This window comes from Peromyscus californicus, unplaced genomic scaffold (genome assembly GCF_007827085.1).
Source record: "Peromyscus californicus insignis strain IS unplaced genomic scaffold, ASM782708v3 Scaffold_10__1_contigs__length_136768540, whole genome shotgun sequence".
Classification (NCBI taxonomy): domain Eukaryota; kingdom Metazoa; phylum Chordata; class Mammalia; order Rodentia; family Cricetidae; genus Peromyscus; species Peromyscus californicus.
The window spans coordinates 20963513-20979204 of record NW_026294391.1 but is presented as its reverse complement, the minus strand read 5'-3'; the positions used below and the strand labels follow the sequence as shown (position 1 = coordinate 20979204).

Here is a 15692-nt window from a genome sequence, read left to right as displayed (position 1 = left end):
CCAAGGGGAGAAAATAGAGGTTTTGGAGTTCATCACCCCAGGGGGCTAATGTGCATAAAGCGACTGCTCCAAAGGACCTGAGTTTAATCCTCAGAGCTGCCACTCAGGATCAGGATGAAGAAGCACCCATGCAAAGAATTGCTTCTGGATGCTGATAGTCGGGGGGGGGGGGGGGGGGGGGGGGCGGGAAGCGGGACCTGAGCGCCCCTCTTTGGACTACTGATGTTTTGGCAGTTTCTGTTGTTGGGGGAGGTTTACTGGCGGTGGCTCAAGCACAACAAAGCTCCCTTCAGGGAAGTCACCCGCATTCCTACCAGCATCTTGTGCCCTTTGCCCAGGACCCCAGGAGTGAGTAATTTCTCAGTCTGTTTTCCAAGAAAGAAAATGACTAAAGTTGCAAAACGAAATATTTGCATCCCTTTAAAATTGAGAGTATCTTGGAGGAGTTTGGAGTAGAAAGTATAGATTGAGACTGTTGGCAGAACTGTTTGGATCTGTGCCTTGAATCAAGTGTCCCTGTTGACTTAAAGAATAACAAGCTAAAGCAGCTGCTTAATAAGAGATAACTGATCAAGTTTTACCACAAAGATGATAAATCAGGCATTAAAATTGTTTTTTTCACAATGTAAGGCTATTGTGTCATATTTTCTTCAGCTAACATTCACGTTTGTTAATGATAAATATAGTTCCACCATAGTACAGCTTAGCCACCTTGAAATTTCACTGTTCTTAAAGCCAGACAATTTTATAAATGCCTTTTTGAGTCACAGATTACATCTCAAGTACTAAGTCCTTTCAATTTCCCCTTTTCTTTTATTTAAAGAGCCACACTCTTATCAAGCTTGAGTGAAAAGATAAAGTATGTGTGATGAAATACACATGTAAATTGAATCTCCATAAAAGGATAAAATGCTTAAAACAAAGGGTTTTCCTTTAGGTCCTAAACAATCAATTAAATAAAATATAAAGCAAAAATAACAACACAAAACCCATACATTAAGTGCCTGAGATCATACCTTTGGGTATGAATTCCAAATTAATGTCTCATATTTATGCTCTACAAATAATACTTATATATAATTCTTAAACATAAAACAAGGAAATATTCTGATAATACCAGTAAAAACAGAGTCTGCCACAGGATATGTTTTAAAAGTCAATAGGATCCTCCTGACTGTTACAGAATTTATACTCATAGATTACAATTATTTTGTAGTGCTTGGGATAGAAGCCATTAACTCCCACCAAACTACATGCCCAGACCTATGATGTTTTTAAAGAATGTTTTTTGCACAAGTATTGCATCTCCCCCCCCCAAAAAAAAACCCATTTGAATCTTGACTTTTAGTCCAAAAACCTCTTTGTATTGGGCCTAATTCACTCTCAGAAGATTGCTTGTTTTAAAAGGCACCATGTTCTGTCCTAAACCTTATCACTGGAGTTGGGGAGATGGCTCATTGGGGAAAATGCTTGCCTTGAGAGCATGAGGATGGCAGAACCCAGATCAAAGCCAGCAAGGGGGGTAGCCACCTGTAATTCCAGCACTTAAAAGGCAGAGCCGCGAAGGCTCCTGGGACAATGTGGCCTGGCTAACTAATGTAGCTGATTGGTGAACTAGATAGAGTTCATTGATAGACCCTGCCTCAATTAACCAAAGAGCAATCTAGGAAGACAACTGACATCAGCCTCTGGCTTACACATGCACATACATGTATACATACACACATATGTGTATCCACACACAGGTGAACATATATGTATACATGTATGCATACCACACACATTTACACATACACAAAAAAAGAACCGTGTCATTTACTTCAGTGTGGAAGAGGAGCAGAGTGCTTCTCCACCTTCCCAAGTATTCTGTGGGCCTATGCTGTTGATGTAATGGCAATTCTTTTTTCTCTCTTAATGAATATCTTTGCAATCTTATTCCTTCTGGTTGATTCTTACTAAAATGTCTCCAAAACCCATGATTCAAGCTTGGTTGCAATTTTTCCTAACTAGCAAGGGCATTTATTTGGAGATGCTATTTGTTGCCGCTGTCAATCAGATACTAATAGAACCTGCCAGACAACAGAACCTTCCAGTTGTAACATATCTTTAACATTCACCAATCTTGAGGCTCTGTACAAAGATATCCATTTCCTCCAGCACTCCCCCCGACTTCCTGCATTTCCCTTCCCTATAACTGTAACTGCGTGGCTATTCAATTTTGAGTTAACATCCTAAGATCAAGCACACATCCAGCTAATTCTGAGTACTACATGATGTGGTCTGAATGTGTTCACAAAATTCATAGGCTGAAAATTTAATTCCCAATGTGACAGTGTTGCAAGGTATTCAGGTGTTCAAAGGGGCCTGGCAACAGTGGGCTTGGTCTTTTGTGTTCTTCTCCTGTCTAAGGACACATCATTCCTATCCTCTGGAAGACATAGGATTCAAGGAGCAATCTTGACAACAGAGTTAGGGTCTTCCATTGCACATGTCTTGATCTTGGACTCCCTCCCCAGGTTATGCTTCAGAACTGTGAAAAGTACATTGCTGTTCTTTATACCATGGCCAGTCACTCCCTTTGCTATAACAAGACAAACTGGCCCAGGACATGGTACTTTCTGCTTTCTTGGCCCACACGGAATCTCTGGGTCATCCTGTCAAATCACATTGCAGAGATAAATCAGGAGGTAACTGTTTCAAATAACTCATCATCTTACCTTTTCAAACAATAAATTGTAAAGGTTGGACTTTAGTGCCCTTTAGAAAGAAATTTATGCTTGATATCTGAAGCTAAGCATTTAATAATCAAAGAGATGAAATTATATCTCTCTGCCTAAATGCTGGAATGTTTAATACTAAAATTAAAATATGTCTATAGTCATACCACCTTGAATGTGTCTGACCAAATCTAAAATTGCGATTTTTTGCTTGTTTATTGGCAGGGGGAAACCAGAATGTCAAGAAAGACTTCCCAGATATGAGTTGAAATACCCCTTTTGCTAAAATAGTCTGCGTACACCTGCCAACTTTGTTTTATGCTATCCCTTTAACTTTTTTCACTTTATATATGAGTCTTTAAAATAATTCCTTTCCCTGGCCATTTGTTTTCTGTTTTCTCCATTAAAATCTCAGAGAACTAACTAAGGGCAGGCCTTTGTTCTCGTATTTACCACTACATTGCTAGTGGCTGGAGCTGCTCCTGGCAGGTAGCAAGACAAAAAAAAAAAAAAAAAAAAAAAAGCAAAATCCCCAACAAAAACCAATACAAACCCCTGTGGAATAAAAGAACTGACTTTTATCTGCTTTTTTATTCCAAAATAAGTAAGCTTACAATTAAAAATGTTTAGTTAAAGGTTCATCCTACTCTCCCACACATTTATGTGTGGTATACGTGTGTAGTTATATGTACCCATTATACATGCATGTAGAAGCTAGAGGAAGTCTTAGGTGTCTTCCTCTATCAGATTCAACCTTATTTGTTGAAACTGAGTTTCTTACTGAACCTGAAACTTGCTGTTTCAGCTAAGCTGGCTGACCACTGAGCTCCAAGGATCTGTTTGCCTCCAACAGAAAACATGGGCTGACACACATTTTTGGCCAAATATAGCTCTTATGTGAATGCTAGGAATTTGAACCCATATCTTCTCTTAATAGCCCTCTTTCCTATCCTCTTCAAACTACTTCAGTGCAGAGTGGAGAGCTGATGTTTCAGGCCAGGTACAGGCTTATTTGAGACCATGACGGACTTTTTTTTCTAGCAGCTTTTGATTATCTGGGCAAAATCTGTGTGTAGGACTTTCTTGATCTATGGTAGTTTTCCTGTGGTTGCAACTTATTATAAAAGGTGGTGTGATGGTGAGGTTGATGCTGGTGATAAAAACCTCATTGCTTCCTTGTAAACTTGTTTTACCTCTGGACTTCCTTGTAGGTCATTCAATGCCAGGCGAGAGTCTGCCTCCACTGTAACTGCTAGAAAGCCCATTGAGAAATAGACCTGATTTCTATTTGCTACTGTGAGTCAGACCCACAGGTGGGGACAGGAACTGTGTGTTGACCAGTAAGTTTCCACAGATTGCTCAGATTTTTGTAGCTCTTGGGAGTGGGGTAATTGTCTTTACTGTAGACTATTTTTAAGGATGTCTGTATAACAAAAAGTCTCACAGAATAGAGATAGTTATCTTCCTCTAAGGCCAGGGAGGTACTTACAATCCACAAAACAAGATTCAGATTTCTTAAGCACTGGGTTGCTGAGCTGTGGTGTATCCCACTATGTGTACCAGGTACACTAGATGAGACTTGGGGGGCAAAGTGAAACAAGACCGTGAAGGATACACCATTTGTGCTTTGAAAACTGCTTTTTATCTCTAATTTAAGACTCTCATGCTTTCTGTCAGCATCCATGTAACTTGCATGTTGACAGATTAATTTGCAAACAGAAAAATATCTGATAGTTCTCAGCTCTCACAAGGCTCATGTATAATGTCCATGCCAGGGTCTCTTGTTTCCTGAAATGTAATGGCCCTAACATAATAATTCTCAACCTTTAGGGTCATGACCCTTCTAGGGGTTGAATTATGCTTTCATAGGTATAGCTGGAGTTTTCTCCAGTCCTGCCTGGCCCACGGTCAGGACAAATCTCTCTCACCCGCCAGTCCCGCAGCTGCTTAGACCAACCAAGTAAACACACAGAGACTTATATTGCTTACAAACTGTATGGCTGCAACAGGCTTCTTGTTATCTAGTTCTTATATCTTAAATCAACCCGTTTCTATTAATCTATAAGTTGCCACTTGGCTGGTGGCTTGCCAGTATCTTAACATCTTCTCATGGCAGCAGCTGGCAGTGTCTCTCTGCCTCAGCTTTCCACTTCCCAGAATTCTCCTCTCTCCTTGTCCCACCTATACTTCCTGCCTGGCTACTGGCCAATCAGTGTTTTATTTATTAACCAATCAGAGCAACACATTTAACATACAGAACATCCCACAGCACATAGGGATCACCTAAGACTACTGGAAAACACAGACATTTACATTAAATTCACAACAGTAGCAAACTTACAGCAATGAAAATAATTTTATGGTTGGGGGTCACCATAACAGGAGGAACTGTATTAAAGGGTCACAGTATTAGGAAGATTGAGAACCACTGCTCTGGTTGATGATACACAGAGAACAAGGTGACTTTGAGTGGGAAGCAGAGAATGTAACCTCAGGATTTTTATAGGAGACACAATGATAATAACCACAGAACTCTACTGAAGTCTAGGAAGCATACAAGATTGTCTACATAAAAACTATCATAATATAGTTGTTCTTGTGAAGAACAGAAATGTTAGTTTAGAGGCTGGAGAGATGTTAAGAAGACTTGCTGCTTTTCCAGAGGACCTGAATTTCAGTTCCAGAATCCACATCTGACAGTTCACACTTGCCTGTAACTCCAGTTCCAGAAGATCCAACACCTGCATCTAGCCTCCTTAGACTACCCTTCTCCCTATGGCATAAACACACAATAAACAAATGAATAAATAAATTATTTTAAAGAAGAAATATTACATCCCTCACATAAGATATTTCATGAACATTATGAAATAACTAAATGGATTGATATCCTTCCTGCTTCCCAAAATAGCTTGAAAGGGTTTCTAAAAGAATAAATACAGATAGTGAAATTAGTGAAGAGGTAATTCAGAACAAGAGGGGGAAAGGGACAAGAAAATGACAGTTTTTCCTGGCACTTTTGAAATCCGGCCTCACTTGATCCTCAAGGGACTGTGAGATTTCTCTCATCCTCATTTTACAAAGAAAGAAACTGTGTATAAGATATGGAGAGTGTCTGTGAGTATGAGAGACATAGAGTATCAGGTCCTTATCGGTCATTGCAAGGAAATGTCAGAGGCCAGGCTTGAACTCAGTATTATCTATTTTCAAGCTATACATCCTTTTGCATGGTGTCACATTGATGGGATTGGCTCAAAAGTACACTAAGAGCACTTGGGCCCTCTAAGTTCAAGGTTTAGCCCCAAATTTTCTGACAACACAACAGAGACAAAGCAGTTTCTCAGTCATCTAAAATAGAAAGGACACCGAGGGAAAGAGAAACAAGGAGAATCTAGATGGAAATTCCTAATGCTGTACAAAATATATTACTTACTGTTTAGAACCCATTTATCTTAGAGACTGCAGTGATAATAATAATGAATAATATGTTAAGTTCGATAAGCTAGATGAACTTTCATTATGCCTTATCAAATGAGTCATCACATTGACAGCTTTTGGAGAATTTGCACCACTTTGATTTGACAAAACCAATATACTGTATTAGTTACTTTGATTGTTTCTTAATACGGTGCTCATTACATGGTTTCCCTGGGAATACTAAAAGGGTATGTTTAAAGTTTAAGTTAGGGGGCTGAGGAGACTGTTCGGTTGTCAAAGTCCTTGCTGTGTAAGCATGGCGACCTGAGTTTGGATCCCCAGAAACCATGTAAAAAGACATCTGTAATCCCAGTGCTGGGGAGACAAAGACAAGTGGACCCTTGGAGGGGAATGGCCACCAGTCTAGCTGAACCAGTAAGCTCTATGTCCGGTGGGAGACATTTACATGAGAGAGAGAGAGAGAGAGAGAGAGAGAGAGAGAGAGAGAGAGAGAGAGAGAGAGAACAGTTGAAGAAGATATCTAACATTAACCTCTGTTCTCCACATGTGTTCATATATTCATATGCTCATGTACACATACTCTGATGCACACACACACACAAAGAACATACTGTGAAGAGACAGTCTTGCTTTTTTTTCCTTTTCGCAAAAAAAAAAAATCAATTTCTGTAACTTAGTTATTTGGTAAAGCTAGCACCTTATTTTATATAGGATAAAACATAGATCTAGAAATTTGGAGAAGTAGAATATGGGTTCAAAGGAGGGAGATTTGATGAGATTTGAAAGCAGTTTTAATTTTATGATACGTTATATTGCATGTCTATGTGTGTCTTTTAATGGTAACCCATTTTTATTGCCCCAAATGTAAGCATCTATGCTTCCCTGAAAAACTGCAGTTGATCTGTTGGCATTTCAATGTGGCAAAAATGTCTTTGCTGGAATTTCTCGGAGAAGCTTCTCTCTTGCCTTTGTTCTGTACAGACAGTCCTGATACTGTTCTTAATATCCTGTTTTCATTCGTCAGAGCTGTTGTTCTTTTCATTGCCGTGTTCCCATCGTTCCCAGTCTTTCATGTGGTGCTTTACAATAACAATTGAGAACAAAAGAATCACTCCTCTTTTGGTTGCCTTTAAAAATGGAGGGGGGGGCAGTGGGTGGGGGAACTCTATCCTTTGACTGTAGGGCTTCAGTGATCACAGGAAATGTTCATAATAGTTAACCAGGAGTTTTGGATGAAGGTTAGTTTTCTTTATTTTTTTAAGATCACAAAGTAACTTCAGGATATTGGGAGTACGAGGATTTTATGTGTGGCTAACTTTGAAGTTGAGGGGGTAAAGCGGTTTTCTTCTTTTTTATAATTCCTGTGTGTGTGTGTGTGTGTGTGTGTGTGTGTGTGTGTGTGTGTGTGTGTGTTTGCATGTGTGTGTCTATGTTCATATGATGGGGGTGGGCACTCAAGTGATGGTCAGGAGACAACTTCCAGGAGTCAGCTGTCTCTTTCTACCATATAGATGCTAGGGATCAAACTCAAGTCATCAGACTTGGCAAGTGCTCCTATTGGCTGAGCCGTCTTACCTGCCCCGAAAAGCAATATTTTTTTTTTTTGTGTATGACAGGCATTTTCATAGTAGATGGTTTCCCCATCTGCTCATACAGTAGGAATCCATTGCTCTGTAGTCCTCATTATCTGCGTGAGCATGACAAGAGGATTTGTTTTTGCTGTTGAACAACTTTAAACTTTCAAGTGTTCAGAGAACAATCTGAACATTTAGGGAATAATTGGGAAAAAATGGGTCTCCTAAAGGAGTACTATTTAGGCAAAGTAAAAAAAAATGTCCTAAAATAGTTAAGAGTTTTCCAGGATTCAATCTACCTGCAAAAATCTGGTTCAAGTATCTTCAAGAGAATAGATCTCTTATACCATCTTACTAATTTCAAACTAACCTTTGATAGATTGAGCCAGGAAGTATTTTTGGATAAATAATCATTACTTACAGGTTTCTATCTTTGCACAGAATAAAGAGTGTTTCTGTAATGTAGTGGGGATGAACAAACTAAGGGACTTCTAGAGAATGACTGCTCTTAAGTTCAAGTAATTTTCAAAAGGTGCTTTTGTATATGTCTCTGTGTGTGAGTGCATATACCTGTATACACATATACAAATACTGATTCATATATATATATATGTATATATATATACATATATATATATTTGATTTTATAGACTTAGATTTCTATGGAGGTATATATAAATTCCTACCCAAATATAGATATGCATGAAAAATTACTCAAGGAAGGCATCACTATAAGCTTTTCATCTGTGGATGGTTTTAAAGAAATCAGTAGCTTCAGTTTCTGCCACCACCATGATATGGGTCCTCTCACCTGAAGATCCAATCTTAGACCTTCTGCTAGGAGACAAGTTGAGATATATCTTTCTTGTCGTCTTTCTTTTTGTAGCCTAGCACTGTTGTCAGACCCAAATTCTTGTATGATAGCCAGAAAAGCCTAGAGCAGGAAACATCAATCATTTTCAATATAATATAAAATATATCCCATTTGCTTTTAAAACCGAATTAGTTTAGCCAGGATTGGTGACAGTCAGCTATGATCCTAGTGCTTGGAGACTGAGGGAATGAGATCATAAATTCCACACTAGCCTTGACTACAAAACAAAACTAGGTTTCTTTGTTTGTTTTTAAAGGAAAAGAGGAAGAAAAAATAACTAGGATGCTTTGTTTATTAAAATGATCTATGATATATAAAACGTGAGATATTTGAGATTCTCTGATTGTTAGAAATCTCAACTGAAGGCCAAAATTTTATGAACTTGAAAAGATTACAAAGTGCTTTATTGTTGTTTATCATTGTCTTTTCATGGGTGGAGTAAACGTTTTGTTTCCTGATGTTTTAACTTGAGCTATTAAGGCTGATTTTCCCACCACAGTGCCAGAATATAGACAAGTTAAAGCCATCTCATAAATGTTAACAACTTTAATGTTATGTTCACAAAAGCTTTTTAAAAATCTTAGATGAAAAGTTATTGAACTTTCTATTTGATAGTAAACATGTGTCTTTGGCGAATCACATGAACGTCTTAAGGAAATCTATTTTAAAACTGAGTAAAGCCTATATTGTTAATAGGTAAATAAAATTATGATTTGGAAAAATGTAAACCCAGAACATCTAACGGTGCATTTTTATGTCCTATGAAGTGTGTTCTGGTTTACCATGAAGTGTTGTGTTATAAAAACAAGTGCTGCAAACTTACACTGTACAACCAGAGTAAGCTCCCTGCTTCCCCTTTATCTTGCATGCTCCTTATATACCTTTGGTGGAGCCCAACTGTCTACAGGATAAACTGAATCGTGCAGAACTGTTTTTCACACTTTCCTGGTGAAGTACTTTAGTTGCAGTTTCTTGTCTTGTATACTGATAAGCCACATCCTTCAAATAACTGCAGTGCAGGACAAATTTTCTTTTTGCTCTTAGAAAATCTACTTCCCTTTCTTCAGATAGTCACATTTTAAATGATTACTTTCCATTCTCAGCGCGCCCTTTTCTTGCCATTCTGGAAACCAGTTCTGGCGAGTGAAATCCAGTTTGGGGACAAATTACAGATTTTTGTAGTTTGAATATATATATGGTATTAGATTTTTTATAGTATAATATTAGATGCATATGGAATCAACCTTCTGTGAGTTCTACATTCATAGATTCAGCACAGTTCAGATGTGAAAAATGTTTTGTCTATACTGAGCATGTACAGACTGTTCTTGCCACTTTTTCCAAATAATTCACCATAGCATTGTGTTAGGTATTATAAGTAATTTGAGGTGATTATAAATATGTGAGAGGATGTGTATGCAAACAACATGCCATTTTGTATAAGAAACGAGCATCCATGGGTATTGCTGTCTTTAGTGGGGGTGCTCTGAAACCGCTCCATGGAAACCCAGAGAAGACTATTTACACATAGGATACTTTTTCGGTGCTTATGTGTGTGTATGTATGATGGATGTGTATAATTTATACAGATGTGTGTATGTATAGTTGCATATCTATATACATATGTGTGTGTGCAACTCACGCACTTGTATATTTTTAGTTGTATGTTAAGATAATTCATTGTATAATGTAAAGTTCTTTTAGGAAGAAAACATGAATAGCTTACTATTTTTACAATAGATTGTTCCTCCTAATATAAGCTGAAAACTAACTTCTTTCAGAAATTAAATTTGAATTTTGAGACTAAAGAAACAAAATAATGAGCATATTATTTTTAAAACAAACAAACTAACCTTCAGAGCATAATGAAACAATGTGCTCAGTAGTATATTAAAGTCAGTTTCTGACCCCCAAGCTGGGAAGGATAGTTCCTGATAGCAGCATGGAGAGCTGATGTTCTTTCAGCCTCTGGCTTCATACATCATCCATCCAGTCATCTGAGCCACTGCTGGTCCCTGTAAGCAGGGAGAGTGCCGATCTCAGTGCCAAGTCCTCATGCTTCTGGGCCAGGCCATGAGTGTTAGCCTGACCTGAGCTGCCTTTTCATTTTATTTCAGCTGAACACTGACGGGGCTAGGGGACAGGGAAGTCACAGTGGGGGCCATGGAAAAGGCAGTTGATTCTTCAACTCAGGCAACCCTGACGGAGTGGATGAGGTGGAGCTGGCCTTCCTGGAATTGTTGGACCGATTTTCCTGTTGTGTTTCACTGTCGACTCTCTCACAGACACACACAGGACTGCTCCAGCTCTGCCTGCCACCCACCACCTGGTCTCAGTGGCCTGTCTATCATTTTGTGGAACTCCATCCTCTACCTACAGCGATGTTTCTTCAAAAAGAACTAGTGTGCAGTCCGTTGGTGGGTATTCAAGGGGATCTGTTTGTCAGAACCTTGAGTGGTGCTCAAAGGACTCTTAAGTACCAGTGTACAAGTTTCTGTTTTCAGCCTGTTGACCAGGCTTCTAGGAATGCATTGCATGATTGAGGCTTTCTAGGGGCTTTCTTTACTGTTAAGACAGTGAGACAGGGATTGCTCTTTTTCACTGCCATGAGTCTCTTTTGCTTGCCTATGTGTGGAGATGAACTTCCAGGAGTATTTAAGCATTCTGTTAAGTAAATTTGGAAGACTGAGTTTCAATTAAAATAACCAGACTGTGTGACCCAGCTCCCATTTCCCCTTAATTTTGATCATTAAAACCTTCATATCCCCACAGACATCTGCCATGCTTCCAAATGATTCTTTTCAGGAATGTTCATTCATTATTAATCAGGTTGCGTGGTCAGGCAAGTGTGTGATTATTTTAAAGAATGTCCTAGAGATCCAATTACTAAAAGTGCATGCATTACAGGCAGATGGGGAAGTACAGAAAAAGGGCTGCTTAATAGTTTGATTGGACTTGCATGAACTCCATCAGGTGAGTGTTTGGTGACATTAAGTCTTCCCTAGTTCTCATGTCAGGCAAAGTTTCAATTGCAACTTGATTTATCCTAAATAAAACACACAAGAAATTATAAATTGTCCAAAATGTACTAATTGATTGTTTGAAAACTCAAGACTAGCATATTGGTGCTTATCTGCTTGTCATTTTTGCTTTAGTCAGTCCAGTCCCCCTAGACCCCTCCAGTTCGTTTGGCAGGAATTCATACTTGTCTGTTACCAATTAGATGAATTTGGATGTGCTGGCACTTGCAGGTTACATGTAGTGATATTGTAATTGTAGAGTAATGTTCATTACTTGTAGAATGTTACTGGATCACCCTTTTCCCACAGGTTCCTACTCAATGCACTATTTATATTGAAAAATCTATTTTGTCTGTGTATTGTTCTCTGTCAAAACAAGACTGTGAAATTGTTGAATATTGTAGGTCTCATTCCCAGTCTTGCAAAATGGCTTTAAATCCAGCGGAATCTCCTCTCTTTCCAACAAACCCTATTTTATTGTCCCTTTTTGGCTCCCCTGAGAGAGTAATAATCACTAAAGTAGTTTTTAAGTAGTATGTTGATTTGGTGGCTTTTATAACTGAACATTAAATACTTAGCTACATAGTTGAATATGCAGATGTTGAATATGCAGATGTTGCATGCTTGTACTATGTCATTTAAAATTTGTATATGTAGTGAATTCACCTTGCATATAGGAGCCAGCTTTTACTGAAGTTATTATATACTTCCCTGGCTTGGAAAATTACACTCTTACAGATGAAAGCAGGTTCCTTCTGAGCGCAGCCTGTTGCAATCTCACAAGCCTGGGTTGATTCCGTGTTTCACATCATTCTGCTGGTCCATGATAGAAACACCATTCCATGTTCTTCAAAACATATAGCACCTGTAGTTCTATAATAATGATGCCATACCCAAAGCTCTAACATCAGTAAGTCAACTAATATTTAGGTTCCCCCAGGTGATGGAGATAAGAGATGTGGAACATGTTTCTGAAACAAATAATACAATTTATTTGTGCCATTTTCGGTGATGTTTGTTGCTCACAATTCTTTTAGGAGCTAACTTTGTGAAACCAATTTTATGAATCTTGGTATATATTTCTGTTGTGTTAAAAAGCAGTGGTTCTCAACCTGTGGGTTGAGACCCCTTTGACAACCCTTTATTTCCAAAAATATTTACATTACGATTCATAAGAGTAGCAAGATAACAGTTATGAAGTAACAACAAAAATAATTTATGCTTGGGGGCCACCACAACATGAGGAACTGTATTAAAGGGTCACAGCATTAGGAAGGTTGAGAACCACTGTGTTAAAGTTTTTCTTATCTGGTTTGTATTTTGGTAAACATAAATATTCAGTTCCATAGTATAAAGGATATTTGGATAAGAACCATATGAACTTCCTTGTGTATCATCTGGGAAGTGGGCGGGAAACATCTGGTATTGACAATCAATCACAAGTATCCCAAAGTGGTTTTTTCCAGTGTATTCCATGATTCAGCACACTATTAATATGCCTGATTATAACGACATTCAGAGCTGTTCAATGAGAGACTGAGAGTGAAATTATTCATGCATTGCTTGTGTGATCTTCTTTCTATATTCCAAATGAGAATAACAATTATGTTTTATGCATTGCGCAAACATGACACAGAATATGGGTAGGTGGGTAAAGAACACATCTTTCCTGGAGATACCTAATTCTTAATCCAATTCATTTTTAAAATTAGAATTTAAAATGACATATATTTATTTATGCATGTGCATATGCTTGTCTGTGGGGTGTGTGTGTGTGTGTATGTGTGTGTGTGTGTGTGTACATGAGCACACACGTGCATGCTCTGGCATGTTCATGGAAGTCAGAGAACAACTTGTGAGAGTCAGTTTTCTCTTTTACCATGTAGGTTCTGAGGATCAAGTTTGGCAGTAGGTGCCTTTACACACAGAGCCATCTTCCCAACATTCTCAGTCCAACTCTTGAGTATGAAAGTGAAATCTGCATGGTCTTGATGTCTGAACCAGAATGCTTGCCTGAGTTTGGTCATGAATTAAACCCTGCAATGAATGCTGTCTTCATGGGGATACTAGATGGTTCCTCAAGGTCTAGGTTATGTTAACTGTATCAAAGTAGAGATCCTGGGAGGATTCCCAGACTACCCTTGTAAAATTCAAACATGAGTTGCAGAGCAAGATGATGGCAAGGGATTTAACAACATAGGCTTGGAGCTTATATGTTTTGTCTGCATTGACTTCCTATGCTTTCACCTTTTACTTCAGAGGAGAGTTTTGTTTTTGTTTTTGTTTTTTTTAAAGATGAGTCCAATAGGCACAAGCCCATGGGTTGTTCCTTAAGAGTACCTATCCTGGGTTTCCCCAAACCTCTTTTCTAAAGCCAAACCCTCCAGCTGAGGTCCCTGTGCCATGACTCTTGCACTGGAAATTTTCTGCTTCCCTTTGTTTTCTCCCATAGGCTATACCATAAACAAAAGACAATACCCCACCCCAGGAACATTCTCCTGGAATGAATGCTTCTTCAGTATAAAAATACCTTACAATGAAGAAACCTGGAACCTACAGGGAGCAAGGAAGTAGCTTTCTGCTCAGGTAGCTGACCAGCTAGATCACCTCAACTATCACCCTGTGCCAAGATTCTGTTATGCTTCCAGCCCTCCCCACTAGCTTTTTATCCCTTTGTTAATTCATTTTCCTTGGCTCTATGAGGTGCGAACTCCTGCATTCAGGTTTTATCCCCTGTGAGGGTGTGATGGCTATTTGGTTCAAATCACACATCCATTTGAAGCCTACATTTGAGACTATGAATGCTTTCTTTCTAGGAAGCTTGTGTGTGTGTGTGTGTGTGTGTGTGTGTGTGTGTGTGTGTGTGTGTGTGTGTGTGTTTGTGCCTGCTCATGCCTAAGCTCATGTATACCTGGATTAGCCCTGAATGATTTAGAATATATTAAGAGAATAGGATAAGTCACATATTAAACTTGGGGTCTTGTTATTCTGTTGTGTAGGAGGAAATAATATTTTTCAATAATATTTGCATGATTTGTTAAGTAGGGTAATTATGTCACTTTGTGTTTTTCAGCCTAAAGGGTTACTTTGTAACTGTTAAGTGTAAACATTTAGCACACGTCACACTGTTTACAGCTGTGTTTTTAAACAGTTCTTCCTTGTTTAATACGAAGTTGCCAAATACAATAGTAGCCAGGATTCTTTGGGCCTCTGGAAGGTTCCATTTTCATCCACCCCCTGAAACAGAGACAGAAAAGCTAACATGAAACTAAAGAAAATCTTTAATGAAAATTATTTATATAGGAAGAAAAACAAAAGCCAATTGCAAAGAGTGGCAAATGGTCTGATTTATTGGGCCTGTGACTTAGGAAGTGAGGGGTAGTAGAGTTGAAGGTATAGTTTGGAGAAACTTGGTCAAGTCTTTGAAAATGGAGATGAGATGCCAGGCAAGATTCATTGTTTAGGCAACATGAGAACTATGTTTTATACTATGAAGAGAAATGCTATGAAAAAGCTGTAGTTCAGGGAACAGGTTACAATCAGTAAACTCAAGGAGGAAAGATCAGGAGTAAATCACATTTGCAGCTGGTTAAGAACACTTTCTGCTCTTCTAGAGGACCAAAGTTTGGTTCCCAGCACCTAGTCAGTTAGCTTATAGTGGCCTATAGCTTTAGCTCCATAGGCTTCAATGTCTTCTTCTGGCTTCTGAGGGCTTTTGAACTCAGGTGTATATACCCACCCGTAGATACATGCATACAATAAATAAAAATAAAATAAAATTTTAAAAAGGAAATCAAATTAAGAGGGTTAGTTTTCTTTATGGAGGAAGACGATGGTCTAAAAATGTAGCAGAATGAGTCCAAATCAGCATGAAGCTATGATAAGTAGACACATTTCTTCCTGAATGATTTGAATTTTGGAGAGGAAGAATATATTTGTTTCTACTGATGCTATTTTACATTGTAACAAACCTGATGGCTTCTAACATCACAAGCCCATTATTTTATAGTTTCAGAAGTCTGTCATCACACATGAATTGCCTATTTATCAGTATCCACAGAGTTCTGCT

The 15692-nt window shown here is 38.5% G+C and overlaps 1 protein-coding gene across 5 annotated transcripts in view; it reads left to right on the top strand.

Moving 5' to 3' along the window:
* Positions 1-15692, top strand: part of Mid1 (midline 1) — a 214542-nt gene that overhangs the window by 83672 nt on the left and 115178 nt on the right. Inside the window, exon 1 of one of the 5 annotated variants that reach the window (XM_052712923.1) lies at positions 10901-11020. The exons of the other annotated variants lie outside the window; for them this stretch is intronic. The gene's annotated coding sequence lies outside the window, so the exon portion shown is untranslated. Of the gene's footprint in view, positions 1-10900; positions 11021-15692 lie in introns of those variants that run through there. 5 annotated transcript variants of the gene reach the window in all.